This window comes from Alexandromys fortis, unplaced genomic scaffold (genome assembly GCF_014885135.2).
Source record: "Alexandromys fortis isolate MF-2015 unplaced genomic scaffold, M_Fortis_MF-2015_v1.1 scaffold_76, whole genome shotgun sequence".
NCBI classification, from domain to species: domain Eukaryota; kingdom Metazoa; phylum Chordata; class Mammalia; order Rodentia; family Cricetidae; genus Alexandromys; species Alexandromys fortis.
This window is the reverse complement of record NW_026067997.1, coordinates 7,796,128-7,804,261: the sequence shown is the minus strand read 5'-3', so window position 1 is coordinate 7,804,261 and position 8,134 is coordinate 7,796,128. Positions and strand designations below refer to the sequence as shown.

Here is an 8,134-nt window from a genome sequence, read left to right as displayed (position 1 = left end):
TACCACTTTAAGCACCCATCTGTAGGCGTGTCATTTAAATAAGGACATGACTTGTAAGATCTGTGATGACTCAGTAAGTCCAAACTGTATCCCATGTGTTCTCGCCCAGAGCCTGCTGGAAGTCCGGGCACCTGGTAGGAAGTCGGGCATACAATGGAATGTCAGGCAAGCATCTCAGGCCAAATTGTTTGAGTGAGTGGCAGGACAGGGGGAGGAGCTGATATAAGAGAGCCTTTCTTTTCTCTGGCCCAGAAGAGTGGGAGCATAGTGTTAACACTCAGGCCACTCAAGCTTGTGGGACTTCAGCTGCTCCTTCTGAAGCTGTGTGGTTGGTGGTAGCTTAGCTTGGTGATTACTAAGTTTCACCTCTCATGCGCATCACCCTGGGTCATGTTAAAATTTGAGCTCAGCAGGTTGGGTGAGGCTAAGGATCCTGCATCTCCAGCAGATGCTGCTGTTCGATGTTCGTTCCAACCTTTGAATCACAAGAGCCCACCACTTTGCGTCTGCCATTAGCAGGAAAGAGAACAGAAAAGCATGATCCTGTCCCCTGCGGGAGCAGAGAAAGTGAAACTACCATGGATGGAGCCTCTGTGGTGCTCAGGATGAAGCCTCCCAGCCAGCGTTTCGTCCAAGTATACGCTGCAGAGGATTTTAGCAACTCAGCTAAGAAAGGCATCAAGTAGAACCTGAAATGTTCTAACCCCATTTCTAACACCATTGGTTGTTGGTATTGCTGAGGTATTTTTGACAGGCCCAACGCTGAGAAGAGCGCATGTCAAGAAGGACTAAGAGCTCAAGGCACACGACAGGAAACCCTGACACCAAACATGACCTGCCAAAAATAGAGGTGTGCTGATGCCACCGCTGCTGTTCCCCGAGTGGAGGAACCCACTGGAAACCACGCTGGTGACTCACCCATCACCGCAGTTGCCAAGAGCTCTCTGCAGTCAGTGCCTGGTGGTGAAATATACCCTGTAAGCTTTTCTTCAAAGAACTTCTGAATTCAAGGCAGGATCCAGCTGAAACACATTAACCATGGCTAGGTTACACAATGATTTATGCTTTGCTCCTTGAGCAAGAAACCCAGCCCTGGTGGTCAGAGGTCCTGACTCCTCCCAACACCATAACAGAATTAAAGGTTTTCTATAGCCAGGTAGAGTCCCTACTCTATGATTCCCCATTTATCTAAGCAAGTGGGGACTGATATTCTGAAATCTATACACTCTAAGGGCAACAATGCCAGCCCTGTGTTCTAGGGGAGGGAAAATGTTCTCTGTTAGAAGCAAATGCTTGAAAATGTTTCTCAGCTGAGGGCCTCTTTCCTCTCCCTGGCACACCTGAGCTCCTGTCTGTGTGTCCCTGACTCTGTCTCCCCTACTTATTTCCCCTGCTCCTCTTTCTTGCCCTCTCCTCTCTTGACTATTCATTCTAGCTCATATAGCCGTGTCTTCCAAGGCATCACTCCTACTGATTGCAGAAAATGAGAGCAGATGAATAGAGATGGTTATTCATGCTGACATGTCTTGTGAAATATTTGCTGTATAGGGAAGTATTCCCAATTACAAAGATCTGGGCTGAAATTTACAATAGCAGAAAGAGTTCTTTGGGAAGATAAAGGGTGTCATATATGAGAAAATGATCAGTGTTGGCTAGCACCAGTCTCGGAACCTTTCCTATGAGTGTGACATTGTATTAGGGGTAAATTAGAAATAGCAAAAGCTATGCCTCAAGATCTTTATCATCTGTTGTGGAATAGGACCTGCGCATTAGGCTTATTAGATAGTGGACTTTTCCATAACAGGAACTGTGTGGATGGAAGCTTTTCCTTCAGTCATTTGAGGGCACTATAGCTGAGTCTATGGGGTACACCAACAGCAAACATATTAACAGGATAGAAGGTGTGTTACTATAATATGGGTATAGGGTTGTCATAGGAGAGAAAAGTGAAGACCTCAAGGCCCTATGATCTAGAGGCTCAAGTTCCGTCTTAACAGGAGAGAAAGCAGGAAGGATATAGACAAACCAATAGGAAATTAAGTGATCTGTGGGGGAAATGAATGAAGCTTAAAAACAGCAAGTGATGCCATAGTCTGCATGGACATGATATCAACTTCCATGTTTTATTTCCTACTGCCTGAGTTTATCTTCTGATGACATTCCCAGAATGGGCTCATGCCCATCCAGCTCCATTCTGAAGATCTGTCTCCTCCATGCAGATAAGGGAAGTTCTTCCCTGTGTTTGTCGCTTCTCCCCACATGCCCTCAATCCAAATCCATCAGCATTTGGGGTGACACTTTGTGATCACTTCCAGAATAAATATGATGGCACATTAAAAGTTTATGGAGCACTTGTATATAAATTATACTGTTTGATTGTTTCCAGCTAACTGTGGGGTGAGAAGAATCTGCATTTTTGTAGATAAGAATGAACCTCAGAAAGGTTAACATACCTTTTCAAAATTCCATAGGTATCTAGAAATGGAGTTGGGGTTAGGCATTGAGGTTGTAGATGGAACTTTCTGTCCTGCCTGGTCCCTCAGGCATTCAGTCCCAAAGAAACACACAAAGGCTTATATTATTTGTAAACTGTTTTGCCTTTTAGCTGAGGTTTATTATTAACTTGCTCATACAACTTAAATTACCTATAACTCTTGTTTATGTTCAGTCATGTGACTTGGTACATTTTCTCAGAAAGGCATTCTCATCTTGCTTCCTCTGATTCTGGATAACAACTATGTCTCTTCCTTTCCTCTTCCCAGAATTCTCCTAGTCTGATTGTCTCGCCTATACTTCCTGCCTGGCTACTGGCCAATTAGCATTTTATTAAACCAATATGAGTGACAAATCTTTACAGTATACAAGAACATTTTCCATAGCAGTTTTATACTCATGTGCCCAGAGCCACTTCATCCCTCTGGAGTTAAGAAGGAAAGGGAGAGTTCCTCTGCTCAGTGCCTTGTGTTGTGAGTCCTAGGTCTTTGCATTTGGATCTATTTTCCATTCTTTTCTATTGTCCCTATCCTCGGAGGGGAAGACATCTCTAATGCAAAGCCTATGACTTTTATGCAAATCCCCAACTTACACCCCAAACAAACAAGTCAACAAACAACAGGCACAAACTCACATAACCTTTGCCACCAAGTATTTTGTTTTCTTTTAAGATTTATTTTTATTTTTTAATTATATATATATAATTATATATATATATGAGATTGGGTATGTATGCATAGATATGTTGGGTCCCCCAGGAACTAGAGTTACAAGCAGTTGTAAGCTGCTCAAAGTGGGTGCTGGGAACTGAAGTCAGGTCCTCTGGAAGAGCAAGAAGTGATCCAAAGTACTGAGCCATGTCTCTAGTCCTTAAGGGTTATATTTAGCCCATCCTCTCTTGTCAGGTTTAAAGGTAAATAATGAGTTTCTTGGTGTCCCTGGAATGACCCCATGAGGATCATGTTATACTTTGCACTGAACCATCTGCCAGTCACAATTTTGTCAAAATCTATGCTCTATTAAGACAATTTAGTGACAATTACTGTGTCTTACTCACTGGTCCATACTAGCCATTAGTATTCTGGATTTGAGATCACATTTCTTTTTCCATGAAGGTCTTAGGGGGAAAGCTTTAGTTGACAATGCAGATAGGAATAACACACAGCCATTAAGGGAAAATTTGAAAAACTATACTCTTTGTCAGAAAATGTCACCAGGATCCTCTTCTGTGGAGAATTAAGCATGTAGAACTAGGATTGTAGTCTGTTAGTACCTTAGTGGCTGGATCTGGCCTCTGGATGGTAGATGAGGCTCGCATAGGAACGCTCAGACAGACATACTATTTCACCTAAGTGCCGTTCCTTCCTCTCTTGCCCAGTCTTGAGTTGGCCACATCTATCTCTGGACCTCAAGATGATCTGTGATAAGGGGTTGGCCCCTATGCAAGAGTGCCAGTTCTCCAGACGGAAATCAGGTCTGCGTACTTTAAAGGAGCTCAAGGTAGATGCAATTGGTTGGCTCCCACACTGCCATTTGAGACAAGAGTCTGTTAGCAAAGGTCAGACGAGGGTTGGTGAGAACCATTCCTGGTAAATTCTTGGGTCTGAATCATGCCCAATCTGGTCACATTGTGGCAAGGAATCAAGAAAAGTGTTTCTAGGTGACATTGGGACCATTCTACGTAGAGTATAAGGCTTTAAGCCCATCCAGAGCCATGGTGCTTGACCTGGGACACTGCAGGATTGCTCCAGTTAAAGGTGAAAATGTGTACATCTCCTCTTCCACCCGACTTCTGCATCTACCATCTTCTAACGGCAACAATTAGTACACACCCGATAGGTCAGTCAGTGTCTTGAGCCTTTCACCTGGGCCAGATAATATTACTAATAACTCTTTGAGATTATCCTCCGTTAGAGATGATGAGTGAAGTCAGAAAAGTTAAGTAATTCATTTAGATATAAAGTGAACATGGCAGAGTCGGGGTACACGCCCACCTGCTCTGTTCCGGCATCCGCCCTCTTCCCAACCTGCTATGTTCTTTCTCATCCAAACCCCACAGGTCTGGTGTAGAGAAGCAGGGTGACTCAACAAGATTCTTACCTGGAGACAAGCTGTCCCTCCCCAACACAGTTTCCATCCTGTATCCAGCTGGCATCTTTGCCTTGTTGGACATTTGTTCAAAGGACTTAAATAAAGATTAAGCAGGAAGTCTGGTAGGAGGGTGGCAGGCAGAGGGTTTAGTAATGGAGCCAAATGTGTCCCTTTCTGCCACTAAGTCTGCCCTTTGCTCTGCACTCTGTCCTAATCTCAGTGGAGGACGGGTAGCCCCTTGTCAAAGGTGAGCGGGACAAGGGTCAGTGGAAACACAAGCTCAGACCATCTCATGGATATGTTGATTTTGGCAGGATCCTACAATGTCATTCTGTATGTGACATTTATCTCTTTATTCGTGTCTTTTTTTCCCTCTTAAGGGGCAAAGTAGAAATGTAGACTCAACATTTAATTCAAGAGTAATTAAGGGACAAAATTTGTGGTTAGACTTATAGGCTAGTTTTTTTCTCTCTCTCTCTAAAAATTAGTGAGTTTTCAAGCAGATCAATATAATTCTTAGCATTTTTATTTATCAGTTTGTTCCTACCAAATTCAAGCCTCTGGACAGACTTCAAATTTGCTCTCCTGGTTTGTCATCTTCTTTCTGTCGCCTACTTAAGCAAGATACTCAACACCTCGGCCTCAGTCTCTCAAGATTTATGGGTGCACAATGATATGTGCTTTGAAGAGAGAGAGCTGTGAGGATTAGAAGTAATTCGTGTGGAGGAGGCTCTCAACAAATGGGTGGCTGATATTAAAACCCTGGGACTCATTCCCAAGACGGATGACTCTCTGAAGACGAACTGGATTCTATGACAGGCCTAGACTTCTGGCCTTTATAACTTCAAAACTGATACAGAATGCAGATAGGCCTATGCTTATTTCTGTGAGCACACAAATGACTAGGGCATAACAATTTTGCACCTCTTAGTCCATTTGATCCTGATAACATTCCCCAGGCATGAGACAGGCATTATTTTCTCCACTTAAAAGTGATGGTTTTAAGAATTTGGAATTTAGGTGGTTTTCTTTTATAATTTTATAAAGAAGAACAAATTCTACCTTTCTGAAGCTAAACCCAGAGCTTGTATTACCCAACAACATTAGAATTTTCCATTCATGTCTATATTACCCTATGAAAATGCATATCGAGGGATTAGTGATATAGGATGGATAGCATAGCCTCTCACCTGCCTAACTTGCACACGAGGCCTTGGGTTCAATTCCCAGCAGAAGAAAAGGAAAGAAAGTATATATCAATTATTAGAATTGAATCAATCTTCATCGTATTTAGAAGTATAGAAACTATGTGCTGGAGAAGGAAAGATTGTTTATTTAGATGATAAAGAACATTGGCAGGATGGGTGGGACCTTTTGAAGAGGATGCTTTAAAATACAACATATAAGATGTGCAAAGACATCATGAGAATGCCCAGTCTCTGCTAGGAAATAGCAGTTCAACTGGACGAGCTAACCTTCCCAGGATGGTTAGAGTTTAGGTCTTTGAGTTTAGAACTAAGAATAACAGTCTAAGCCCCATAGCGTTACCATGGTGATGAAGCTAGATAACAGATGTGCACCAGGCATGTGTTTTTCAGTGCGCCATAGGTGGTAGGCCTCCTTTACTTCATGCATTAACTTAACAAACGAACCGTTTGCAAGTCTGGTAACCAATGCCTGGGTGTCATGAAGCCTTCTCATACCCACAAACCAGAAGCTGTGGGTACTTGGCATTGGGGGCAGAGTGTGTCAATAGTTCCTGCCTCAGCTGTCCTACAGCAGAGCTGTTCCTAGAAGGGGTGCTGAGACTCTTTTGGCCTCCGTGAGGAGGTTGAGTCCCTCTGTAAGGAGCTGCCAGCAAATGGTGCTAATGTGATCCAAATGTTGGAGTGACTTGTCTGCTCCAGATGACACGGATGCCGATAACTAGTAGATGTGCCGCCACTAAGGTTCAGGCTTAATGTGAACACATGCTCGCCTAAGAACAAGCCTGGGACCATTAGCTCCCAGGGGGAAGCCTCTGAGTCTCTGCAAAATGGTCACAGTGCTTCGCTTGCGATGCCTCTCGGAGCTGCGATGAATTCGGAGGCCCATTACCAACCGTGGAAGCCTCTTTCCTTGGAACCAATTAGTATTCCACCTGCATGCTGGGACCAACCAACTCCTCCAAGTGGGAAGGAGGCATCCATTTGAGTCCAAGAAGGAAGGCTTTTCCCTGTAGTTTTTCTTCTTGGCGGGCAAGGTGATTGAAGAGGTTAAAAAAAAAAAAAACCCAGCTTACACTGTGTGCAAGCTTCTGAGTTACCCATAAGGGAACACTGTTTCATAACCATCTCCTGTGTGACTACGCTATAGGGCACACCCAGGGTCAACTCATTAGCAAAATTACCTTTCTCAAGTCCGGGCTGTGTCTACGCTGCTCCTTCACTAGGTCTGTGGGTTTGGCCTGGACTTCTTGGCTTGCAGAGTTTCAGTTCTTTTAGTGTCCCACCCAACTTGTGCCCTGCTGAGAAAATACCTGGTTGGTTGTTTTTGTTTGGCTTACATTTACTATGTTCTAATTCATTGTCTATATTTAAGGTCATAAGGGTAGTTAGATAGTGGACCACCTTGATCCCATGAAGGACACACTAGGCCAAAGAAATACTGCATTTTCTAGAACCTCTTTGTTCTCGGCCAGCTTAGCCATCATTGGAATCATGGCATCTGATGCCCTTGTCTGTCTAGTGCCCCTTCCATCTCCCGAGGACAGCCTAGAACTTCTACAGCCTAAAGGATTTGCTCTTCCTAAAGGACTTTGTCCTGTCTAAATCCCCTTTTCCTAGGATGTGTGAATTTCAAAAGTTAGTTTCTTATTGTTGCTATGATAAAGTCAATAGCTGAAAACACAAATTTACCATATTACAGTTTTAGGGGTGAGAAGTATCCCTGGGCTAATATCAAGGAGCCACTTTGGTTTGGAACCTTCTAGAAACTCTAAGGAAAAAAAAATAGTCCCTTATCCTCTCTGGCTTCATACTTTCTCTCTCAGCCTCTACTCCCCATCTTCAAAGCCAGCAAGGCCAGAATCCATTTCTCAGTGCTGTGTCTCTGTCTCTTCTTTTTGTGGGGTGGCTGTTTGAGACAGGGTTTCTCTGTAGCTTTGGAACCTGTTCTGGAATTAGCTCTTGTAGATCAGGCTGGCCTTGAACTCACAAAAATCTGCCTGCCTCTGCCTCCTGAGTGCTGGGATTAAAGGCATATGCCACCACAGCCCAGTTTCTCTGACTCTTCTTTATCACTTCCAAAGAACTGCAAGATTATATGGAAGCCTTCCTAATTTCAGTTCAAATTCTGCACTTGGAGCCTTCATGTCACCTATCATAGAAATTCTTCTTTATTGTGCATGTAACTTGGAATAATCACAGGGTCTGGTATTAGATTGTTGATACCATCAAGGAGTCATTACTTTGCCTCTCGTCCACATTACCACTTTTCCATGAGAAAGAGTTTGCACAGGACCCTTGCTGAAGCAGGTCTGGTCACATGCTATACATGGGTAGACGTACCC

General features: G+C 43.6%; 1 long non-coding RNA gene across 2 annotated transcripts in view; it reads right to left on the bottom strand.

Annotated features, from left to right (window-relative positions):
• Positions 1-4,767, bottom strand: part of LOC126512547 (uncharacterized) — a 51,741-nt gene extending 46,974 nt beyond the window's left edge. For both annotated transcript variants that reach the window (XR_007595080.1, XR_007595081.1), the window contains exons 1-2: positions 4,594-4,767; positions 919-1,022 (exon numbers count right to left, since the gene is read on the bottom strand). This is a non-coding gene — a long non-coding RNA (uncharacterized lncRNA). The remainder of the gene's footprint in view (positions 1-918; positions 1,023-4,593) is intronic.
• Positions 4,768-8,134: the final 3,367 nt, after the last annotated feature.